Source organism: Tamandua tetradactyla, chromosome 2 (genome assembly GCF_023851605.1).
Source record: "Tamandua tetradactyla isolate mTamTet1 chromosome 2, mTamTet1.pri, whole genome shotgun sequence".
Lineage (NCBI taxonomy): Eukaryota > Metazoa > Chordata > Mammalia > Pilosa > Myrmecophagidae > Tamandua > Tamandua tetradactyla.
Window position 1 is genome coordinate 121,496,508 of NC_135328.1, and position 27,283 is coordinate 121,523,790.

The 27,283-nt window shown below is 37.4% G+C and overlaps 1 protein-coding gene and 1 pseudogene across 44 annotated transcripts in view; both read left to right on the forward strand.

The window, feature by feature from the left end:
* The window catches only part of AOPEP (aminopeptidase O (putative)), a 489,538-nt gene that overhangs the window by 184,297 nt on the left and 277,958 nt on the right, over positions 1–27,283 (forward strand). The window lies entirely within an intron of this gene.
* On the forward strand, positions 3,205–26,235 carry LOC143673761 (transmembrane protein 126A pseudogene; annotated as a pseudogene).

The window sequence follows — 27,283 nt, forward strand, 5'->3', positions numbered from 1 at the left end:
TGTGTTTAATGAATTATTTCTATTAGAAAAGCTATCATTTTATGAAGTTAAAGCAATGCCAGGAGATCTCGTGGTCTCTGTTCAGTGATAAACAGCTGACCTCTTGTTATAAAATCCACCTGCACCATTTCACTCAGTGGGCAGGGCAGCGTCACGGCAACCTGAGGTTAGCAAACTTGAACCCAAAAAATGTTGGTGAAAATTAGAACCACAAACACTGTGGACAATTGAGAGGTCTGGATGGAACCCAAGGGCCTGAAGAATAGAAACTTGTCTGATAATGCATGATAAAGCAAACCCAACAGAGAGAGAGAATACCACTCTGATAGGTGGTTGGCAATGGGATTTCCTTAGCAATTTTTAACATACTAATAAAATGTAGGAGGCCTGGTGTGCCTTGCCAGGTGTGTAAACATTCCCGAGAAGATATACGTAAACTGAATTTGTAAAAATCTAATTTTAAAGCTTTAGAAAAGATACTTATGTGCAGAACAGGCTTAAAATCCTTTTTATTTGTGTGGTTTATAAGCCTGAACATTTTCTAATTTTCTTGAAGCAACTTATTCTACCAGTTCATGTTACATATTTAAAAAAGCAAACAGGTGATAATTTTATAAATCCAGAATAGAAGTGTGCTAATTTTATGTTGCTTTTCTTTCTCCTTTAGATTTTTTACAATAAACGTGTTTTACTTTTAGAATTAAGGAAAGTAAAAAGAAGTAAGATGACATCATGCTAACTTTGAGAAAAAATGTTTAGACTGAGTTATTACGGCAGCTTGTTCTGATACTTCATATTGCTGAATTGTGGAATAGTGGACCCACATTTTAGGGATTGTACAATATATACATATGTATATTTTTTATGCTGTATAGTGGGGGTCACATTTCATTCTTTTTCCATTCAACTATCCCCTTATTGCAGCACTATTTATTGAATTTCTTTTTGGAAAGTGCACAGACTGGGAATTGAACCCAAATATTTTAAATTAAGTTCATCAGTCTGAAGTCTCAATAGTCACAATTATCCTTAAAATCCCTTAAAACAGCCATAAAATATAGTATATATGGATTTGTTTATATAAATCTGTCCTGTAATATGAATGTACAGTATAGAATAATATATAGTATGATGAAATAATATGTAAATTATTGTTGTATGGTAGCACTTGAATTGTTACTCTCTCTTTTTTCTTATGAGTGGTCATGGTTTAATTCATATATGTTGAATCTGTACAATATTGAATTCCACGATACAGTGGGACAAGCAGTGGCTTGAGTTGGAAGACTGGGCATTTTATGACCTTGAATAAAATGGAGGTGAACAAAGCCTCACTTCCATTGCCTGTATGTAAAATGGGGCTTATACGATTTATTTCAAAAATTGCATAAAGATAAAAGGAAATATTGTAAACTCTGAAGTGCTACACATATCAGAGGTCTCCCCTGGACTGAGAGAATTAGCAGGCGCAATGTTGGACTTATTGCTGCTGAATTTCTTGAGTTTCTGCTGGAAGTTACATTTTGAATACCAAATCTGTAGTGATGTAAGTTAGTCCTGTGTTTCCTCCCGCAGGCAGGACACATCAGACAGACTCATAGACCTAAGCACAAAGCAGTGTCAACTTATGTGTGAAGTAATGAAGGAAGAGTAGGCCTTTTTCCTAAACCTAATCCTAGAGATACAGTCTTCTTCCCAGAGAAACTGGGTTGCAGGTTTAAGTGAAATAAGCCATACCGAAATCCAATGTAAATACTGAAAATTTCCCTTGTTAGGCAATGAGCAGTGAATTTTATTGGGAAAGGATTTGTCTTTGCTGAAAGTTTTCCAATTAGAAGGCATTGTTTGCTTTGACTGACTATTGAAAATATGTCTGTTCACCACTCTTTTGTCCTTTTTCCAATATTTCATCATAAAAAGAGAATTCTTTTAGTTACAGTGGCATGCAACTAATTTGATTAATGATAAGGAGAGGAGGAAAAATGAAATTGAGCAAGAAACTTTATCAGTAATAGTGTCAATCAATTAGAGTTTATTCCTTTCCCCGTAAAATGAATCATTAAACATTTTTGGCTATAGAGCAGATAAAATGTTAATCCATCATAGAACAAAACGATGGAATGGTATTATCAGAAACCCCATTGGGTGGGTGTGTGTTTACTTTTTATCTTGAGATAATTATTTCACAGGAAGTTGCAAAGAAATCACGAGGAGGAATTGTGTCCCCTTTCTTAAAAATAATGTTTTGCCTAACTATAGTCTAGTTCCATATAAAAGCCAGGAAATCTGCATTGGTACAATCCATAAAGCTTATTCAGATTTCATAGTTATATATACGCTCATTTATGTGTGTATACTTCTATGCAGTTTTATCACTTGGGTCGCTTCGTGAAACTACCATCACAATCAAGATCCTTACCTGTATCACCACCACATGACTCCCCTTGTGCTACGTCTTAACAGCTATGCCCGCCCCCTTTCTGAAGTGAGTTTCTTGTAGACATGATGCATATAGATTTATGTATTATTTGTCGTGTTTCAATCCACTGCTGTTATTATTCTTATTAATGTCTTAAATTAGATTGGACACTTCATTACTAAGTTGAGGCTGTGTTTTGTGACTGACAGGGGACTCTAGAACTTTTTGTTTCTTTAAGATTGAGCAGAAAAGACATGGGGCCTACCTTCTTTTTCCTTCAGGTGCAGGGGAAACTTCTACAGTAAATACCTGTTATTAAAACCCATATGTTCATTAATTTGTCTCTGAAAGATACATAGGGCAGCTATCGTTTCCATCCTACGGATAAAAGTAAGTATGGGATGGGCCATGGTGGCTGAGCAGGCAGAGTTCTTGCCTGCCACGCTGGAGACCTGGGTTTGATTCCCAATGCCTGCCCATGTAAAAAAAAAAAAAAAAAAGAAAAAAATTTAAGTATTATGCCACACTTCACCTGTGTATAATCTATATTCCCCAATTGAGAAGAAATAGATGTACATTCTCTTTTTTTCGTAATAGAATAGCAGTATTTGTTAATATAAAGATGAGGGTGGGTGGGAATCCAATCAAATATGAGTGTAACCAACCCAAAGATTATTCAACTGGGACAGAAAAGAAGGGAAATCTAATCCTGGATTGGGAACTTGAACTGCAGTCACCTGGAACATATGTTAGGCTTCCTAAGCCTCAACTTTGTTATCAATAAAAATGAGAAATGTGTGGAAAAAGGCTAGATCAGTGGTTCTCAAAGTTAGCTGATTGTCAGAATCACCTGAAGTTCTTTGAAAGTCCTTGAACTCTACCCAGCCCTGCAGAATCAGAGTCTCTAGGAAAGTGGCCCAAGAGTCTGCATCTTTGAAATTCCCCACATGTAAGTAAGTGCATTGCTGTAGGAAGGAAGGCATAGGGCTCAAGATGCAAAATTATGAACCAGATGATGCTAACAAGGAACAACAGCTGTCAATATCATAACCAGAAAAGTAACCAACTTCCAGCAATAGAAAATAATCTACGTGAACATGCATTAGCATCCATTGGACTTGATGCTGTGCTCCATGGCCTGATAGGAAGCAAACATTTTTTGGGTTTTTTTTTTTTTTGATGCATTTTAAATGTGATACAGGCTCATATGGCTTCTGGCTTATCAGTGGTAGTGATCCCATTTGTGATAACACAGCTATTTTACAAGATTTTTAAAGCTGACTTTTGAGTACAGGTAATTTGAATTGTGAAACTTGTACCATAGCATGGATTGGACTGGTTGGTGGTCGGTATTACGCTTTCTTGGCTGTACCTGTGAATGTGACCTAGCAGCTAGATATAGCTGAGCCCTACCACCAGAAAAGGAAATACCTTGATTTCCTGGATTAGAATTTCTCATCTGTTTTTAGGAAGATGTTATTCCCCATTTTGTTCCAGGCTGTGTTCGCAGAATATCCTGGGTCTAGACAATCTAAATTACTCATAAAAGCCCTTCAGTTACCTGGCCCTAACTTAAAAATTCATAGATTTTTTTTTTTTAAAGCTAATATGTGTGCAACAAATGGTAAGCGCTCGCCTACTACCGGGGGACTGCATAATCCTAAAATTACAGTGATGCTTAAATTTAAGTGTTCATCACATGCAACTGGGACAACAGTCGAGCTTCCCCTAGAGATTCTGATTTTGTAAACTTCTCTGAGTTTGCCATATACACATCCTGCCTTATTAATAATTGTGTTGTGAAAAATTAAATAAAATGTTCTAGTTTAGAACAAGACTTGGGTTTGCACCTGCCAGTTGGCTGCACCCCATCCCCAACTATCAATTGTCCAGAGCCTCTAATAACCCTGTACGTGACCAGACATCTTGCTTTTGATCTCAAGACTTGAGCTGACTGCCCTGATTAAATGTACCTTTTGAGTTAAGGTACGCAGTTTTAATGAGAAATTTCTTAATGAGGACTTGTTGACATTCTCTGCCATAAATTTCAGGTGCTTATTTTAAAAATAACTTGCATAGATTATATAAATTAACATTGAAATTGATACTTATTTAGTTTTGTACAAAAATAAGGTTCTAAAGCCTTCACTAAAAATTCTAGTTAGGATGTATAATATCCCAAGAGACTACAGCTCCTTCTGTAAGAATGAGAATAAGCCAGATAAGCAAACAAATCATAGCTTGTTTGGCTTTTTAAAAAATCTATCAGGAATAATTGAGGGTGAAAACAACTAAATGAATTATGTTCCAGAAAAGATCCATGGATGCTTTTGTATCTGGGACTGTGGTGGGAAGAGGAATACATTTATGCATATGGGCTGGTGCAAGTTATAAATCCAAGCAGCCCCCTACCTAGAGTGAGTCTGCATCTACTTTTAGGGCTTTCACTGAGGCATGAAAGAAAATGTGGTGGTTTGAAGCTGTATGTACCCCAGAAAAACATGTTCTTAAATTTAACCCATTCCTCGAGGATGGATCCATTCTAAGTAGGACTTTTGATGAGGTTACCTCAATTAAGAAGGTGTGGCCCACCTCCATCAGGATGGGTCTTAATTCCATTTCTGGACTTAATTCCATTAAGTCCTTCATAAATGAAGTGAAATTCAGACTGAGAGAAAGTTAAAGGAAATAAGAATTGAAATCAGTAAAACCCAGAAGAGAAGGGACAGACCAGGAGACATGGCTATGTTCCTTGCCATGTGACAGAGAAGCTAAGGATCACCAGCTGCCAGCCCCAGAAGGCCAGTCTTTGGGGCAAAGCATCATCAGGACAATGCCTTGATTTGGACTTTCTTTCATCCTTGAAACCATAAGTGAATACATTTCATTGTTTAAGCCAACCCATTTCATGGTATTTGCTTGAGCAGCTCAGGAAACCCAAACAGAAAGTGCCCCAGGGTGCACATGGTCTTCTCTAAGTGCGTGGGAGTGGCCTTGAGTCAGGGCAGGAGAGCTGGGAAAGTTCACTCCCTGAAGGGCACTGGACCCTCACTGACCCTAAGTCAGAAGCCCTAAAGGCAGGAGGCAGGACAACATGGAAGAGAGGAGTCTTTGAAGGCATATGGGGCCTTAACTAAGTTCAATGTATTGGATCCCACAAAGGCTGAAAACAGGACAGGAAAGCTGAGAGAAATACTCTTGAGGCACAGAGAGCCATCACCAAGTACAAGGCAGTGACCAGCCAAAGTTGGGGACTGGACAGAAATGGTGAAAGAAATTGCTAAGAGTCAAACAAGACCTATTCAGGGCTGGGGACAAGAATCAGAGTAGAAAGAGAGAGATCTTCTGAGATATGAAAAGCCAAGAATGGAGCAAGAGAGGAAATGAATTACCCTGTAAACCTGATATCTGGCAGCTGGGCTGTAAAGCAGAAGGAGAGCTCCTAAAGATCAGAAAGCTGGTAGATGGATGATAAAGCATGGAGAGATCTCTGAAGTCTCTGATGCTCAGATCCCTAGCCCTCCTAAAGGGAAAATCCAGATCCAGACCTCAAAACTTTTCTAAGCCAATTCAGCACAATTATGTGCTGAATCTAACTAAATCTGTAACATAGTTCAATTAGAGGTTGTATTGATGTGGCCTGACAAAGAGAGTGGCTTGTCTCATAAATAATTATCTACTTTGGTCTTAACTTTTCTAGGAAAGAAGGAAGAGAAGGAGGGTGGGAGGAAAATGTGACCCCACTCCCCAAAAAAGGTGAGAAAAATCAGCCAGAGAAGCAGACCACAGAAAACATAGATGTTGAAATCAGCAAACATGGACATAAACGTAACTATGATAAGTAAGTTAAATTAGAAAGATAGACAATATGCACGAGTAGGGAATATCAGAAGGAAACTTTAAGAACCAAATGGAGATTCCTCAAATAAAAATATAAATTGCAAATACATTTGATGAAATAAAGAGCAGGTTAGACACATCAGGGAAAAGAATCAGTGAACTTGAAGAACTTGAAGACAAATTTCAGAATTCATTTGAAATAAGCATAAAGAGAGAAAAAGGATAAAAACTCTGAAGAGAGCATCTGAGGATTGTAGAGCCTAATCAAATGGTCTGACACACAGGTAGTTGGAGTCCCACAAGGCCAAGAGAGAGAGAGATTGCAGAAACTAAATAGTTGAAGAGATCATAGCCAAGAATTTTGCAAAATTGACCAAAGAAATCATCTCACAGATCTAAGATGCTCAGAAAACCCCAATCAGGATAAATATAAAGAAAATACCTAAGATAAATATAAAGAAAATGCCTAAGTACATGATTGTCAAAATGCTGAATGACAAAGATAATGAGAAAATCTAAAACGCAACCAGATTTAAAAGACACCTTAATTCAGGAAAACAGCATTAAAAATCATGGTGGATCTTTCCTGAGATACAATAGAAGTCAAACAGAGGGTAACATTGCCATAAGGCTAGATCAGTAGAGCAGAATACAGAATCTAGAAATTAACCTATACACATATAGTCAGATGGTTTTTCACAGATATGCCAAGTGAATTCAGTAGGAGAAATGGTACTACATAAACTAGATAGATCTGTGGGGAAAATGAACCTCAACTCCTAAAATTAATTTCCTATGGATAATAGATCTAAAAGTAAAAGCTAGAACCATAAATCTTCTAGAAGAAAATTATAGACTACCCACAGATTTATTCTTAGGGTACAAAAAACATTAACCGTAAATGATAAATTTGATAAATAAAAAATTCTGATAATCAAAATGAGTTTTTGAAATGAATGGGTTAATCACAGACTGGGACAAAATATTCACAGTATATGTACATGATAAAGGGATTATCCAGAATATATAAAGAAGATAGCCCAGTTTTTTAAAAATGGCAATAAAAATGTTCTGTATCTTGATTTGAGTGATGTCACATATGTGTATTCAGTTATCAAAGCCCATCAAACTGTTGCCTTAGGATCTGTGCCTTCTATTGAACATAAGATTCAGTTTAATTAAAAAAAACTTTAATGCATAGCTCTGGTATTAAACAGACCTGACTTCTAGACTTCAGTACCACTGTTTACTAGCAGTCACACCTTGAGCAGTGACACTCTGAACATCAGTTTCTTTGCCTGAAAAATGAAGATCCAAACAACACTGCCCCATTAGGGATACTTTGAGGATTAAGGTATTCATATAGAGCACCTAGCATAAAGCCTGGCATACATAATAAGTTTTCCTTAGTGTTATCCAATTTTGTTATCTACCCTCCTTCCTCTCATGATCTCTCTTTTTAGTTGAAGAAACTGGGAATGGTTAGCTAATTAACCAGTGACACTGGTAGTATGGGGCAGAGTTGGAAAATGAATCCAATCAGTCTGACTCCAGAGCAGTTCTCATGACAATTCTGCCACTGCTCCCAATGAATCTCTAAATCCTATATCAAACACTTTTGGAAAGAACATGGAGCATTAATTGTGATTGATTGAGTAATTCATTAATTGAGCCAACACAGACATGATAGGCAACTAATCAGTCTTATAGTACGGAACCACACTGTAGAAAGATTTATTGGTCAGTGTCACATAGGATAGACTGAAGCAGTTATGAAGCAATTAGAAGGAAAGGGTGATGCAAGCCTCAGGGTGGTAACATTAAGAATGGAAAAGGAAAGATGGATTCCAGATGTTAGACAGGTGGATTCTTGATAGCTTGGCAACTAATTGAATGTTGAGGGAGAAGATGGGGCTAAAGACGACTCAGAGAATAATAGGGTGGTCAGTATAAGTGTGAACATCAGGAAGAGGAGCTGGTTGTAGATGGGGCCAGAGGAGACAGTGTCTGAGCTTAGGTGAATTGACTGTGAGGAACCAGTGGGATGAGGGAGTGTGGTGACTAACAGAGAGACCATGCAGGAGAAGTAGGCCCAGAGCGGGCAGATTTGAGAGTAGAAACATTGGTGATAGCTAATGTTCTCTGAGTGAGTGAAGCAAGAGGAAGTATGAGAGCTGAGGACTACCACTGGGGAATGACCATAATTAGAGAAGAAGCCATGGAGTAGGGTGATGCCTGACTTCTGCATTGAATGATGGTGCTGTGATCTCTTGGCCAGCTGGACATATGTTTTGTGCTGTTTTTCTTAATGTAGCGGCCTTTCTCTTTCCCTTGTAGAATCAGATCTATGACAAAAGCTACCTCATTTTGTAAGCTTGAAAAGACTTTAGTGCCCTTACAGAAAACTGAGGCCCAGAGATGTTGTGACGTAGTTAAAGTCACATGACATGAAGTGGTAGGGCTAGAATGGCTACCAAGCTCTGGCATATTAATATCTTTTAACTTTTCTCATGCCGACGCAAAAGGCATTTCTTGAACACTCTTCTGGGTGTGTTGTAGGGTAGAAAACCACTGTGGGATACTCAAGGAAGCAGTGACGTCATCTGCATGGTGACCTAAAATGTGAGAAAAAAAAGGAATCCAAATTGGAAAGGAGGATGTAAAGCTTTCACTTTTTGCAGATGACATGATCCTATACATAGGAAGCCCCCCAAAATTGACAACAAAGCTAAAAGAGCTAATAAATGAATTCAGCAAAGTGGCAGGGTAAAAGAGCCACACACAAAATCAGTAGTGTTTCTATACAGTAGTAATGAGCAAGCTGAGGAGGAAATCAAGAATAATTTCCATTTACAATTGCAACTAAAAGAATCAAATTTATTCTGGGAATAAATGTAACCAACAATGTAAATGTCTTGGTACACAGAAAACTACAAAACATACTGTGCTGGTTTGAAAGGATTTGTGTACAGAAAAGCTGTGACCTAATCCTAATCCAATCTTGTGGGAGCAACCATTTCTCTTAAACTCTGTTCAGCACTGTGTATTGGAAACTTGATTATACTTTCTCCACAGAGATGTGACTCACCGAATCGTAGGTATTAGCTTTTGATTAGAGGGAGATGTGACTCCACCCATTCCACATGGGTCTTGATCAATTTACTGGAATCCTTTAAAAGAGGGAACATTTTGGAGAAGGTTTCAGAATGAAGAGAGAAGCACAGAGTCTGCCAGCCAGCGACCTTTGGAGATGAAGAAGGATAATGCCTCCAGTGGAGCTTCATGAAGCAAAAGGCCTGGAGAGGAAGCTAATAGATGTCACCATGTTCACCATGTGTCTTTCCAGTTGAGAGAGAAACCTTGAACTTCATTGACCTTTCATGAGTGAAGGTAACCTCTTGTTGGTGCCTTAATTAGGATATTTTTATACTTGCTTTAATTGGGGCATTTTCTTGACCTTAGAACTGTAAACTAGCAACTTATTAAATTCCCCTTTTTAAAAGCCATTCTAATTCTGGTATATCACATTCCAGCAGCTAGCAAACTAGAACACATGCTAAAATAAATCAGAGAAGACCTAAATAAATGGAAGGGCATACTGGGTTCATGGATTGGAAGACCAAATGTTGTTAAGATGTCAGTTGACATACAGATTCAATGCATTACCAATCAAAATTTTAACAGCCTACTTTGTGTAAATGGAAAAGCCAACTATGAAATTTATGTGGAAGGGTAAGTGACCCTGAAATGTCAAAAACATCTTGGAAAAGAAGCAAAAAGTTGGAGGACTCAAATTTAAAGTCAGACTTCCTGACTTTAAAGCATATTACAAAGCTACAGTTGTCAAAACAGCATGGTACTGGAAAAAGATAGGTCTTTTGACCAATGGAATTGAATTCAGAGTTCAGAATTCAATTCATACCTATGGCCAATTGATTTTATTTTAACCATATTTTCAACAGTTTATTAATGGTTATCATATGTGAGTTACTTTTACAGCATAAAGATAACTGAATTATGGTGCACAGTAAACACCAGTAGAATAACCTAGGGGCCTTAAAACATTTAAGAATAGGTATAATGTTCATTTTTGAGAAAAGAAGATTAGCGATTCATTTTAAAACTCCATCCGCCAGTGTTCTCCCACATCCACATCATTATTTACACCTCATATTAACTGAAACTTACAGAGCTCTGAAGAGCTCGACTCATATATGCAGATCTGTAGGCTAACTTCTAATGTTTGTAGGTGCAGAATTCAAATGGATGCTTGCATACAATATGTATAAATACTTAAAAGTTGTAAATCAGGCTAATAGAAATTGTTGAATAAGATGTGTTCTGTCCTTCTGCATTAACAAATATATATTAAAATTACTTGTAAGGGCAGGTTGAATTCCTCAGAGTTCTGTGCCGGAATATAATAGCAATGGACAGCCAGTCAGTGACCTCTGTCCCTCCATCTTCAGCCCCAGGTCCATCTAGCACTATGAGGATCTCACACATATGCATGTGGACACTTCAGCTTGCATGTTCCAGCTCAGTTCATAGTTTCTAAAGACAGCAACCTCTTGAAGGCTGGATTAGGGTCATTTGAACAGAATCCATGATGTTGGGTGCTTGGTGCCTGGTCCAAGGGTCACCTTATCCCTTTAGCCTCAGGGAGTCCTTAAAGCATGGCTCCAGAATAGGGATACCTCTTGCTGGGGTGTAAGGAAGGTACTGGGAATCTCACAAAATCATTGACTTATAAAATTGGAATGGAGTTTGGAGAACATTTAATCCAAGACCTTCATTTTACAAAGAAGCAACTGAGATGCAGAGAAACTCTGTGTCTAGCCCAAAGTCAGACCTCTAGCTAATTGCAGATATAAGGATAGACCTCACATCTTCTGTTCTCCTTTACCTTTCTGCCCAACATTTTTCTATTAAGTAAAAGCCCCAAGTACGTGCATTTTTCTATTATTTCTTCTGAATTACAAATGTTGTTCAAGCAATCTTTCATATAAGCCTGCTTCATAGGGTGAATTGTGATTTAAGCTGGGAGCCTTGGATTGGGTTCATCCTGGTGTTGTATTAATCAGGAATGAGGAGGGGATTGGAGAGATGGGGCCTTCCTTAAGCCAAAGCTCCAGCTGACAACAGAATTAAGAAAAACATGGTTTACAAATGGTCACTTTACGAAGTATAAGCAAGAGATCCACCTTCACATGGACGCGTGATAGGAGAAACTCTTGATGGCACACTAGTCTTTTTTTGGTCCATTATCCTTTGTGTAGAAATAAACTTCTATGACATCATCTGATATGACTAGCAGTTACATAAAATGTTGCACTCTGTTTACTTGATCCTCTAACCTGCAGAATGGAATGTATTATTATTATTATTATTGCTGCTGCTGCTGCTGCTCTTGTTTTGTTAGGAACTGAATCATAAGCTTGCTGTTCCTTGTATACTCAAAGAGAAATGTATTTCAGTGGTGGAATTTTTACAACCATTTGGGAACCCAAGTTTAATTTCCATGCCAATTGATTTTTTTTAAAAATATTTTTATTGATAAATCTTCATGCTAAACATTCCATACATGGTGTACAATCAGTGGCTCACAATATCATCACATAGTTGTATATTCATCAGCATGATCACTTTTAGAACATTAAATGATCTCCAGAAAAAGAAATGAAAAAAAAAGAGAAAAAACTCATACATACTATACCCCTTACCCCTCCCTCTCATTGACCACTAGTATTTCCATCTACTCAATTTATTTTACCCTTTGTCTCCCCTATTTATTTAATTTTTATCCATCTGTTTTTACTCATCCATCCATACTCTCGATAAAAGGAGCAACAGACACAAGGTTTTCACAATCCCATTGTCACTTTGTAAAAGTTATAACTTTATATAATCATCAAGAATAAAAGCTACTGGAATACAGCTCAACAGTTTCAGGTACCTCCCTTCAGCCATCCCAATGTACCATAAACTGAGTAAGGATATCTATATAATGCTTATGAATAACATCCAGGATAACCTCTTGATTCTGTTTGAAATGTCACTGAAACTTTATTTTTCTCATTCCTCTCCTCCCCCATTTGAACAAGAAGGCTTTCTCAATCCCATGATGCCAGGCCCTGGTGAATTCCAAGGGTTCTGTCCCACATTGCCAGGGAGATTTACACTCCTGGGAGTCATGTCCCCATGGGGTGGGAGTGCAGTGAATTCACTTACCACATTGGCTTAGAGAGAGAGGCCACATCTGAGCAACAAAAGAGGTTCTCTGAGGGTGACTCTTAGGCCTAATTTTAAGTAACCATGCCAATTGATTTTTGAGGAAAGTGCTGTGCTGTTTTGAAACTATGATGTAACCCAGAAAAGCCATGTTCTTCTAATCCAGTCTTGTGGGGGCAGACCTTTTGTTGGGTAGGATCACTTGAATAGGTTGTTTCCGTGGAGGTGTGATCCTGCCTCTTCAAGGTGGGTCTTAATCTGCTTACTTACTGGAGTCTTTTAAGAGGGAGACATTTTGGAGTAAGCATAGATGCTTGGAGACAGGAAATGTCCCAATAGATGCTAAGACATGAAATCCACAGTTTGCCCCAGAAAACCTAAGCAAGTATTCACAAATGCTTAGTGAGAGAAACACCCTGGAGACACTAAAAAAAGACCCGCAGGACACAGAGAGAAAACCACTGGAATCAGTACTGAAAGCAAGGAACTAGCAGATGCCAGACACATGCCTTCCCAGCTAACAGGGGTGTTGCAGATGCCAGCTTCCTTTCTTCAGAGTCCAGGTATCATCTTGTTGATGCCTTAATTCAGACATTTTCATGGCCTTTAGAACTGTAAATTTGTAACCTAATAAATCCTCTTTGTAAAAGCTAATCCATTTCTGGTATATTGCATTCTGGCAGCTTTAGCAAACCAATACAGCTACTAGGTCCTTATATTGGGAATGAATAGCCTCTTCAACAAGTGATGCTGGGAGAACTGGATATTCATATACAAAAGAATGAAAGAGAACCCCTGTCTCACACCATATATATAAAAATTAACTCAACATGGATCAAGATCTAAACATAGAAGCCAGGACTATAAAACTCCTAGAAGAAAATGTAGGGAAGCATCTTCAGGATCTTGTGTTAGGCAATGGTTTCTTAGACTTTATACCCAAAGCACAAGTAATGAAAGAAAAAATGGGACCTCTTCAAAATTAAAATTTTTTTTGTGTTAAAGGACTTTGTCACAAAGGTGAAAAGACAACCTGCCCAATGGGAGAAATATCCAATACGTGTTTAATATCTAGAATATATAAAGAAAATCCTACAACTCAGCAATAAAAAAAACAAACACCCTGATTTTAAAATGGGCAAAAGACTTGAATGGACACTTTTCCAAAGAGGAAATACAAATGGCTAAAAAGCATGTGAAAAGATGCTCAACATTACTAGATGTTAGGGAAATGCAAATCAAAATCACAATGAAATATCATTTCACAGCTACTAGAATGTCCATTATTAAATAAAAAAAAAAGAAACAGAAAACTCAAATGTTGGAAAGGATGTAGAATAATAGGAGTACTCATTCATTGCTGGTGGGAATGTAAAATCGTATAGCCATTGTGAAAACAGTTCGGCAGTTCCTCAGGAAGCTTAGTATAAAATTACCATATGACCTCGAAATCCCACTACTAGATATGTATCCTGAAGAATTGAAAGCTGGAACTTGAACAGATGTTTGCACACTGATTTTCATAGTGGCATCACTCACAATTGCCAAAAGATGGATGCAACTCAAGTGCCCATCAGTGAACGAATAAACAAGGTGTCATATGATGGAATATTATTTAGCTTTACAAAGGAATGAAGTCCTGATGCATGTGACAACATAGAAGAACCTTAAGGACATTATATTGAGTGAAATAAGCCAGATAAAAAAGGTCAAATATTATATTATCTCACTGATATGAACTAATTATAAGAAGCAAACTCATAGAGTTAGAATCTAGAATATAGGTTTCCAGGAGATGGATTAGGGTTAGAGAATGGGGAGCTAACGTTTAATTTGTATACGTTGTCTATTTAGGTTGATTGTAAAGGTTTGGAAATGGATGATTATGGTGGCAGGACATTATTGTGAGTGTAATGAACAATGCTGAATCATGTGTTGAATGTGGTTGAAAGGGGGAAGTTTTGGGTTATGTGTGTTACTAGAATGAAACTTAGAAGATAAAGCATGGGACTGAATAATACTGTGAACCCTGTTGTGAATGATGGACTGGGTTAATAGTACAAGAATAAGAACGTTCTTTCATGAATTATAACAAATGTGTGACACTAGCACAAGGTGTTAATGATAGCGTGTTATATAGGAAGAACACACCTATTGTAAACTATAGACTGTAGTTAATAGCACTATTTTGATATTCTTTTATCAGTTGTGGCAAGGGTACCACACTAATGTACAGTGTCAACAATATAGGAATGCTGTATTTTTTTATATGACTTTTCTATAATCCTACAACTTCTCTAATTAAAAGCGTAATGATTAATAAAAGAAACATTATGCAGACACAGAATACTACATATTGTATGATTCTGTTAATATAACATGTAAATATAAATAAATCTATTGAGGCAGAAATAGGTTAGTGGTTATGTAGGGCTGGAGAAGGATGGAGAAATTGAGAGGTGATTGCTAAGGGGTATGGGGTTTTTCTTTTTGGAGTAATGAAAATGTTCTAAAATTGTTTATGGCGATGAATGTACAAATCTGTGAATATACTAAAAGCCACTGATTGTACTCTTTAGATGGATTGTATGGTATGTGAATATATCTAGATAAAACTGCTTTTTAAAAATTACATTAAAAAAAGATACTCAACAAAGACATGGTCACATAAAGCAGCAGGATAATGGTATAAGGCTCTTGGGATGACATGCCAAAATAAGTCTAGTCAACAGGAGCCACCAGACAGAGTAGAGAAAGCGAGCATCAGTGAACTCAGGTTGTCTGCTTCATGGATGAGTCAGGACTTGAGTCTTAAAGGATGAATATATGATGAGAAGGAAGGATATTTGGGAAAGAAAGAAGAATCTACCCAGGGTTTTTATAACCTGCATATCAAATCCTGTTTTAACTTTTTTATTGGTTCATTTTACATTGAATCCCTATGAAACAAAAGGCTTACCGGTCCATCAGTTTTGGACCAATGTGGGGAGGTACTTACCAGAGTCAGTTAAGCTCAGAAATATAAACCCATTGACTATAGACTGCATTCATTCACTCATTCATTCAGCAGGCATTTACTGAACAACGTGTACTAGACAGATTAGAAGGTATTAGAGATGCAAACGTGAGTAAGGCAGGTCTCCTGCTCTTGAGGAACCTATATTGCAGACGCAACTTCACACTCTTCTTAGAACAAAAATGTAAAGTATACAATTCTCTGCTTTAAAATATATTACCATTAATGGAACATTGATAGAAATCAGTTGTACCTGAGGATTTATTAAAAATTTTTATCGATTCCTCAAAAAATAGAAGACTGTCTCTGACCATAACACAATTAAAATAAGTAAATTAGGAGGTAACAAAAGAGGAGTGCTCCCCTCCCCCTCCAAAGGATAAAAAACAAACCTTTTCTCTTAACTTTTTGATCAAAAAAAAATTAACCCAACCTGCAGACTATCTAGAAAATGACGTAATTGAAACACCATATATCTCAATCTATGGGATACCACTAAAATTGTTCTTGTTGAAAAATTCATATCCTGCCATGACTTCTTAGGAGGTTAGAAAACAACAAAATTAGCCTAAAGAACACATAAGAAAATAAATAAAGATAAAAGCAGACATTAATTAATTAGAAAGCATGAGAAAGGAAACCAGAATTGATAAATGCATCCAAAAAAAGAGATAGCATTGGCTGCTTAATTAAGGGGAGAAAGGAAAGAATTCACTAATACAGAAGATTTTAGATGAAAAATGACAACAACAGATGCAGAGAAAATTCAAAGAATCATAAGTTGTACCTTGTGAACTTTTCAACAAAAAATTTGACAATCTGGCTGAAATAAATGATTTTCTAGGAACATAAGAATCACCAAAAATTAACACTGGAACTATTATTACCAGATAATTCCATGGAAATAGATGATTAGATGATTACCCATGGAAGAAATAGAGAAAGTTATCAAATAGGTTTCCCTGGAAGAACTTCACACCCAGGTTGTTTATGGTGACATAAAAATGTCTCCACAGAAGGAAGGCTTTCAAATTATATTTATGAAGCCAGCCAGATACAGCATCATAACCTGACAAATTAGAACAGCAATATAATACAAACCACTCTTATTTGTATCAGTACAGGAATCATACATAGACTATTAACAAAAATTATTCAGTAACATACTATCATATAACATCTGAAAAGAAAGATAAACTGAAACCAAGTAAGTTTTATTCCTTAAATTTAAGGATGGTTCTATCATAAGATGTTTACTGACATAATTTATAATATCTATAGGTTAAAGATAGCAAAGCTCAATAATTGCCTAAAGATAGTTAACAAAATTCAATAATATTCTTGACAAATTCAGAGAAAGTAGGACAAGGTGGATATTTCTTTAACATTGTTTAAATATATTGTGTGTGCGTGCTTGTAATCAAAGGCCAGAATTTGCACTTAAAATACAAGAACATTTGATTTCTTATTTAAAACAAGATAAGGTACCTGCCATCACCATCGTTATCAGGGATTTTAGAACAGTAAACTATGACCTGTGGGGCAACTGCCTATTTTTTTTAAATAAAGTTTTAGTCAAACACAGTTAGGCTCATTCACGTATGTGTTATTTGTAACTGCTTTTACACTACAGCTGTAGAATTGAGTAGTTGTGGCAAAAGTTTATGGCCCATAAAGCCTAAAATGTTTACTACCTGACCCTTTATTAAAAAGTTTGCCAGTCTCTTTTCTAGACAATTCAAAAAGATAAGACAAAGAGGTAAAAAAAATTTTTTTTTAAATGAGGAAGCAAAATTACCATTATTTGCAGAAGATACATAGAAAACCCAAGACAATCAACTGAACAGAAGATAGAAACAATATTCAAAAATGTGAATGGTTAACAAAATAACTTATTTTTTCTGCTTTAAAAACAGTAAAAAAATTATGGTGGAATAAAAGATCACATTTAAAAATGCACAGGAATGACAACATTTCTTGGAATAAATTAACAAAAAAGGTGTATATGTAGCAGGAAGAAGAATTTAAAACTTTTCTGAGGTTCATAAAAAACTAGAATGATAGAAAAGCTTATTAAAAATATTGCCAATTTTTTTGTGTGAGATGAGTCCTGGGGATGAGTCTGGCTCTGGCACTGCAGGACCAACAATGCCATCCTGACCAAAAGGAGAAAAAGTGTAACAAATAAGGTATCAGTGGCTGACAGAGTTCAAATAGAGTTGAAAGGCTACTCTGAAAGTCACTTTTACACAAGCTTCAGTTAAACGTTGCCCCCTATCATAGCTCTCCAAACCCTAACCAAAACCATTCCTGCCAGTCCTAAAGAACACCTAGGGCATTATATAAGATTCTACATAGGTTCCATGCATTAGGGTAGCTTTCCAGAAACCTACAACCTCCAGATGGGTCCCTGGACCAGATAAGTCCTGAAATCCAGAGGGCCAGTCTCTCCAGAACATCTACTAGTTCCATCCCCTATCCCATATTATTGACCGCCCTTTCCAGCAGGAAAAAATTAGAATGGGCATAGCCCAAATACCCATAAAGAATGGGAGAAAGATCAAAGGTGATGGTGGAGTTACACAGAGAAGGTAGGGTTTAACAACAAATATGATTGCTGAATCGTAATATTGATATTTCTTTTAGTCTCCTGTATCTTAGAGCAGCTACATGTAAAAACCTAAAATTGTAAAATTGTAACCTATGCCAAACTATGAAATCTGTTCTACAACTAATTGTTATGATGTACTTTAAAGGTTATCGCTTTTTTGTATATATGTTATTTTTTCACAAAAAAAGAAAAAAAGTTGATTGTGGTGATAAATGCACAGCTATATGATGATATTGTGAACCATTGATTGTACACTTTGGACGACTACGTGGTATGTCAATATATAATGCATATCAATAAAAATATTAAAAATAAAAATATATTGCCAGTTTTTGCTCATTTTACATAAAGCTTTTACAAAAACACAAGCAAACAAAAACAGCCTAATTAATCTATAAATTTAATATGATACTAATTAAAATATCAGTAGGAAATGGATTGAGTTGGTGGGGTAGTAGGTACTTGAATATGATACTAAATAATATAGATACAGATGGATACATATAAAAATATGTTCTGGTGCAGTTATGTACATAAGTTAGTACATGGGTATATGTCATTGTTCTGTCAACTGAGAGGGCCCAAAAGCAATGACATCCCAGTAACAATAAGCACTCGCAATGTCCAGATCTTGGTTTCTAATACCATTCTCCAATAAAAGGAACCAGGGTTCCTTGGAGAAATAGCTCATTCTAGGGATGAGGCAAGGAATACACAAGATGAGCCTGGAGAGTTTTGTAGTGCCAGTAAGTAAGGAAGTGCTCAGAAAACCCAGTCACACCAATTAAACAACAACAACAACAAAACACAATCTAAGATGTGGGCATGTCAGAGGGACACTGGACCCAACTGAAAGTGCTCTCAATGGCCAAAGCTGGAGCTCAAATTATAATTTGACTATAATCCAAGGTGTAAATATCCATGAATCCATATTAACATAAATAAGTGATTGCTAAATAAATATATGGGGGAGAAAAGACAAATCTTGTGGAATGTCAAGTAATTTATACAAGTATTCTCCTCTAAAGATTGTGAATTGTGGCTTCCTTCTATACGGTACAATATAGAAAGGTGGAGAAAAAAATGACTTCAGAGACGGCAATCCTGACAAACAATACCTCACTCAGGGGGTCAAGATGAGCATCATCTATGATAAACCATGTTGCTAGCATGGCCCCTCGATATGATGTGATGAGAACGAGGATTGACATCTGTGACCATCTTCCCCAAAACCTACACCCCGGGTCTAACAAAGAGAAAAACATCACTCAATCCTGAACTGAGGGACAATTTATAAAACACTCTACCAGTACTCCTCAAAACTGTCAAGATTATCAAAAACAAGGAATGTCTGAAAAATGCCATAGTCAAGAGGAACGAACCTAAGGAGGCATGACGACTAAATGTAATGTGTTATCCTGGATGAGATGATGGAACAGAAAAAGTACATTAGGTGAAAGCTAACGACATCTGGATAAAGTATAGTCTTTAATAATAATGTATTAATGTTGCTTCATTAGTTGTGTCAAATGTATCATACTAATGTACGATATTAACAATAGGGGAAAGTGGGTGCACGGTATTTGGGAACTCTACTATCCTCCCAACTTTTCTGTAAATCTAAAACTATTCTAAAGTAAAATATTTAAATTAAAAAGTTCCACAAAATCGAATGTAAAAAATATAAGATGTATAGATTGTCCTCAATAAATTTCCCAGATTTTGTCTGTATAAATACATATTTTAGAAAAGTTTAAAAAAAAGATACTAAAGGTTATCTGAAAAAATAAACATCTTAGAATAAACAAGGAAACACCTTTTTGAGGAATAATGAGGAAGTTCTAGTTCTATCAACTACTAAAGCAAATTGTGAAACTATATTATCAGAACAGCTTGTTACCGGAAAAGAACTAAGCACTTGAAATGTAACAGAACAGAACTCAGAAATAAAATTTAAATAATAAAAATGGCATTTCAAATCAGTGAATAAAAAATAGATTAATCAGTAAATATCATTGAGATGACTGTTTAGTAATTTGGAAATCTGGCTGATTACCATATTTCTTTCACCAAAATAAATTCCAGAATAATCAGATATTAAATGTAAAAAACAAATCAAACCAAAGCAGTAAGCAAGCATGAGTATTTTTATACTGTTGGACTGGGGGAAACTTTTTACCATCAGACCATGAAACCCAGAAGTCATAAAGGAAAATAGTGATAAAAATGTTATTGAAAGAAATGCTGTATACAAGGCCAGGAGAAACAGAGCAAAGGCAGGGAATATTTGTAACACATGACAAATAGCTAAATTTCTTATTTTATCAAGTGTTCTAGCAAGTAAGCACAAAAAATCTCCATCTCTCTGCTACCCCTCTTAGATATTAACACAAGAGAAAAGTGAGCAAATGAAACTGGCAATTTCATTTATTTTTTTGTGAGAGTAGAAATTGGTGTAACTTCTTTGGGGACAATTTGGCCATATTTACCAAAGTTTTGAAAGCATATTCTCTTTGACTCAGCACTGCCACTGTTAGGAATTTCACCCAAGTATAGGTGGGTAAATGGGCAAGAATGTTCACATTAAGATTGTCAATAAAAACAAAACTGTAGGTGTTTAAGTCCAGGGTACAGGGGGAAAAATGCTGTTGCATGGTATGAGCTGTGTTTAACAGGAAAACATCAGCAGTAACGCAGCAACAGCAAGGGAACATAATGGGGGAAGGGACAAGAGTTAAGGGGAGATTTAGATTTCCCATTTGGTGAGGATATGTTTATTGGTTATCTTTCTCTTGGGAACAGTTAAATTATCTAAAATTGAGAGTGTTGATGGACTGTTGACTTTGGGCATTATACATGATGCCTAATGAATGCAGGTGGCTGAAAGATGCACTGACTGAGAAGTAGATTGGTGAACGATGGTATATACATATTGTTCTAGTTTGCTAGCTGTCAGAATGCAATATACCAGAAACAGAGTGGCTTTTAAAAAGGGGAATTTAATGAGTTGCTAGTTTACATTCTAAGGCCGAGAATATGTCCCAATTAAAACAAGTCTATAGAAATGTTCAATCACAGGCATCCAGGGAAAGATACCTTGATTCAAGAAGGCCAAGGAAATTCAGGGTTTCTCTCTCAAGTGGAAGGGCACATGGTGAACACAGTCAGAGTTTCTCTCTCATCTGGAAAGGCACATGGTGAACACGGTCAGAGTTCCTCTCTCATCTGGAAGGGCACATGGCAAACATGGCATCATCTGCTAGCTTCTTCTCCTGGCTTCCTGTTTCATGAAGCTCTCTGGGAGGCCTTTTCCTTCTTTATCTCCAAAGGCTGGTGGATGCTGCTTCTCGTGGCTATGTTGTTCTGCTCTGCTCTCTCTGAATCTCTTTCATTGCCAAAAATGTTTCCTTTTTTATAGGACTCCAGAAACTTATCAAGACCCACCCAAATGAGTGGAGACAAATGAGTGGAGACATGTCGTTACCTAATCCAGCTTTACAGCCATTCTTGATTAAATCAAATCTTCAGGGAGATGATCTGATTACAGTTTCAAACATACAGTATTGAATAGGGATTATTCTACCTTTGTGAAATGGGATTTTGATTAAAATATGGCTTTTCTAGGGTACATATGTCCTTTCAAACCAGCACATATATGGTCGAATATTGTTCTGCTCCAAAAAGGAACGAAGTTATGAGGCATGCAAAGATGTGAATGAACCTGTGGGACATTAGATGAGACAAAATAAGCCAGAAATGAAAAGAACAATTATTGTGTGGTCTCCTTTAGAAAATGCTTATAAGAAAACAGGGGCTTAGATTGTAAGCTCTTACAGCAGACACATTTAGTCTGGAGTGGTAATTATTATTTCTGGATTTTGAGAGGCTGTTTTATATATCTGTAACCTGGTATTTAGAGATAAGCAAGAAGCTGATCAGGTCTCAATTAAGGTAATTCAGAGCACAGGAGTAAGGAAGACATTGTCTGTATTTTAGAACTTCACCTACTCTTTGAGACCAAGGGAAGAAAGTTTTATTTTGTCTGGAAACTAAATTTTCTATAGCACATTATCTAACTCAGCCTGCTTGAATAGCTCATTGAATAACTGAAATACACTGATCCCAGAATAAGAATGAGGACCTTTAATGCTGTATAACTTAATGTAATGCCTGGATACATCCTAGAATATATTAAGCAGATAATCAAAAAGTATTGGCAGGAAGGAGGGCCAAGATGGCGGCTTAGTGAGCTGTGGGATTTAGTTTGTCCCCCAAAACTGCTAGTAAATAGCCAAGAACAGTACAGAACAACTCCTGGGGCCACATCAGTGACCAGACACACAGCATACCTCAGTCTGGATCAGCTAGACTAGCTGAGAGACCACCCAGAACCGTGAGTTCCCCAAACCATGGCAGCTGGCGCCCCTCCCCCATAGGTTGCTTCCCAGAGGGGAAAGAAAGAGACTTTACTAGCAGCAGAGGGCTGAGCACAACCAAGCTCCAATTGTGGAATTAATTAATAAGTTCTGACTACTAAAAATAGGCCCCCAGCTCAGCTGAACCTTGAGTAAAAGTGGAGGTCGATGATTTTTGCTCCAGCACAGAGAGGGCAAGAATGATAGAAAAACAAAACAAAAAAACAGGTGTTTTTGGATTTGAAAAGGTCTGGGTCCTGAAGGAAAGGAGGGGGCACATAAGACCTAGAGATACACAGAGGAATGTAGTAACTTAAGCTCTTGATTGGCAAACCTGAGGAACGGGGGTCCTGCTCTGGAAAGGATTTTTCTCTTTCATTTTTGTGGCTGTGTTTCTATGGCTTGACTACTCTTTGGATGTAGCTGCAAGGCTTCTCGAGCTCCAACTGTCCCAGGTGTAGGCAGAATTGAGCTTGTTTGAGTGTTTGTCTGCAGCATGTGCCTTCCCCGGGAGAGTGGTGGGGCCCAGCTCAGATGGAATCCCTCCCTCAAGGAATTGAGTCCCCAGGATCTGGAAAAATGAAGTGATTAAAGCCAGCTTACAACCTCTCCTCTGTCTCATCCATGCCCCCAGCAGGGATAGTCTGCTAAAGTTAAAGGTACCACATCACTTAATGCTGAAGGGACCCACAGGAAGAAAAGCACCACATACTGGGCAGGATAGGAAAAATGCAGAGTCCAGAGGCTTCATAGGAAAGCCTTTCAGTCTGCTGGGTCTCACCCTCAGGGAAAACTGATGCAGGTGACTTCTTCCTCCTGAGAGGAGGCCAGTTTGGTCTGGGAAAATCTGGCTGGGGTCTATCATACCTAAGTAGACCCTCCTAGGGGAGGAGAAAGGCACCATACAGGTAGGGCAAGAAACAAGAAAACAAGAACTGAGAAATTCTGATCTGTTAAACAAAACCTAAGCTAGAGGTCCAGAATAAGCTGAACTGAATGTGAAAGAACAGATAGACAACAAAATCATCCACAAGAAAATTCTAGGTAAAAAAAGTGAAAACAATCTCCAGAATAAACTAATTAAGGCAATTAAATGCCTAGACACCAGCAAAAACATAATAAATCATACTAGGAAAATTGAAGATATGGCTCAGTGAAAGGAACAGACCAACAATTCAAATGAGATACAGGAGTTGAAACAATTAATTCAGAATGTTTGAACAGACATGGAAAACCTCATCAAAAATCAAATCAGTGAATTGAGGGAGGATATGAAGATGGCAAGGAATGAACAGAAAGAAGAAATTGAAAGTCTCAAAAAACAAATCACAGAACTTATGGGAATGAAAGGTACAGTAGAAAAGATGAAAAAAACGAATGGAAACCTACAATATCAGATTTCAAGAGGCAGAAGATAGGATTAGTGAACTGAAGGATGGAACATCTGAAATCTGACAAGCAAAAGAAAATATAGGGAAAATAATGGAAAAATATGAGCAAGGACTCAGGGAATTGAATGACAACATGAAGCACATGAATATATGTGTTGTGGGTGTCCCAGAAGGAGAAGAGAAGGGAAAAGGAGGAGAAAAACTAATGGAGGAAATTGTCACTGAAAATTTCCCAAGTTTCATGAAAGACTTAAAATGACAGATCTAAGAAGTGCAGCATACCCCAAACAGAATACCTCCAAATGGACATACTCCAAGACACTTACTAATCAGAATGTCAGATGTCAAAGAGAAAGAGAAAATCTTGAAAGCAGCAAGAGAAAAGCAATCCATCACAATACAAGGGAAGCCCAATAAGACTATGCATAGATTTCTCACCAGAAACCATGGAGGTAAGAAGACAGTGGGATGATATATTTAAATTACTGAAAGAGAAAAATTGTCAATTAAGAATTCTATATCTAGCAAAATTGTTCTTCAAAAATGAGGAGAAATTAAAACATTTTCAGAAAAAAATCACTGAGAGAATTTGTGACCAAAAGACCAGCTCTGCAAGACATACTAAAGGGAGCACTAGAGACAGATAAAAGACAGGAGAGAGAGGTGTGGAGAAGAGTGTAGAAATGAAGACTATCAGTAAAGGTAAAAAGAAGAAAAATTAGATATGACATATAAAATCCCAAAGGCAATACGGTAGAAGAAAGTACTGCCCATACAGTAATAACACTAAATGTTAATAGATTAAACTCCCCAATCAAAAGACATAGACTGGCAGAATGGATTAAAAAACAGGACCCATCTATATGCTGTCTACAAGAAACACATCTTAGACCTAAGGATAAACATAGATTGAAAGTGAAAGGTTGGAAAAAGATATTTCATGCAAATAACAACCAGAAAAGAGCAAAAGTAGCTATACTAATATTCAACAAATTAAACTTCAAATGTAAAACAGTTAAAAGAGACAAAGAAGGACACTATGTATTAATAAAAGAACAATTCAACAAGAAGACATAACAATCATAAATATTTATACACCGAGCCAGAATGCTCCAAAATATATGAGACAAACACTGAAAAGAGAAATAGACATCTCTACCATAATAGCTGGAGACTTCAATTCCCCATTCTCTTCAATGGATGGAACATCTAGACAGAGGATCAATAAAGAAACAGAGAATTTGAATAATACAATTAATGAGCTAGACTTAACAGACATTTATAGGACATTACACCCCACACAGAAGGATATGCCTTTTTGTCAAGTGCTCATGGATCATTCTCAAGGATAGTGTTGGGTCACAAAGCAAGTCTCAATAAATTTAAAAAGATTGAAATCATACAAAACACTTTCTCAGATCATAAAGGAATGAAGTTGGAAATCAATCATAGGCAGAATGCCAGAAAATTCACAAATATATGGGGGCTCAATAGCACACTCTTAAACAACCAGTGGGTCAAGGAAGAAATTACAAGAGAAATCAGTAAATATCTCGAGGCAAATGAAAATGAAAAGGCAACATGTCGAAATTTATGGGATGCAGCAAAGGCAGTGCTAAGAGGGAATTTTATTGCCCTAAATGCCTATATCAAAATAGAAGAAAGAGTAAAAATCGAGGAATTAACTGTCCACTTGGAAGAACTAGAGAAAGAACAGCAAACTAACCCCAAAGCAAGCAAAAGGAAAGAAAGAATGAAGATTAGAGCAGAAATAAATGAAATTGAGAACATGAAAACAATCAAGAAAATCAACAAAACCAGAAGTTGGTTCTATGAGAAAATCAATAAGATTGATGGACCCTTAGCAAGGTTGACAAAAAGAAGAAGAGAGAGGATGCAAATAAATAAAATCAGAAATGGAGGAGGGGACATAACCACTGACCCCAAAGACATAAAGGAAGTAATGAGAGGATACTATGAACAACTTTATGCTAATAAACTCGACAATGTAGATGAAATGGACAACTTCCTAGAAAGGCATGAACAACCAACATTGACTCGAGAAGAAATAGATGACCTCAACAAACCAACTCAAGTAAAGAAATTGAATCAGTATTAAGAAGCTCCCCAAAGGGGGAGGGGCCAAGATGGCGGCTTAGTAATGTGCGCGTTTTAGTTTGTCCTCCAGAACAACTACTAAATAACCAGAAACAGTACAGAACAGCTCGTGGAGCCACAATAGTGACCAGACACACAGCGTACCCCAGTCTGGACCAGCTGAACCGGCTGCGAGTCTTGGAACAGTGAGTTCCCCAAGCTGCGCGCAGTTCCCCAGGCCACGGCGCCCGGCGCTCCTCCCCCACAGGCAGCTTCCTGGAGGGAAAGGAAGGGACTCTAAAAGTAGCAGGGACTGAGTCCAAACAAACACCAATTGTGGCATTAATAAACAAATTCTGACTACTAAAAATAGGGCCCTAGCTCAGGCAAAACTGGTCAAGGCGGAGGTCGCCTATTGGGCTAACCGAAAAAGAGGAAAGGGGATGAAACAGAGGCTTTTGGGGCTGTTTCTACAGAGGCGTGGCTGCCTCTGGATTCAGCGGCGGGATTACACAGGCTGCAACTGCCCCAGGCATACGCAGAAACAGACTACTTTCAGGGCTGTCTCCCACCTGAGCCTTCCCCAGGGGAGGGGTGAAACGCAACTCAGGTGGAATCCCTCTCTCAAGGAATTCAGACCCCAGGGCTTGGCAATTTGAAGCCATTAAAGCCAGCCTACAACCTTTCCTCTGTCTCCACCATGCCCCCAATAGGGAGAGCCTTCCAAAGTTAAAGAAGCCACAAAATCTTTTGCTGGTGGGACCCACAGAGAGACAAGTGCCACATGCTGGGCAGGATAAGAAAAACAGAGCCCAGAGACTTCACAGGAAAGTCTTCCAACCTGCTGGGTCTCACCCTCAGGGAAAACTGATGCAGGTGACTCCTTTCCTCCGAAAGGAGGCCAGCTTAGTCCGGGAAAACCCGACTGGAGTCTGTAATACCTATATAGACCCTACTAAGGGTGGGGAGGGAAAAGGCACCTTACAAGCAGGACAAGAAACAAGAAAACAAGAACTGAAAAATTACCCTCTGTTAAACAAAACTTAAGCTAGAGGGCCCAGAAAAAACTGAACTGAAGGTCAAAGTACAGATAGACAACAAACTCATCTAGCAAGAAAACCCTAGGTAAGATAAGTGAAAGCAATCTCCAGAATAAACTAATTAAGGTAATTAAATGTGCAGACACCAGCAAAAAATAACAAAGCACACCAGGAAAATTGAAGATATGGCCCAGTCAAAGGAACAAACCAATAGTTCAAATGA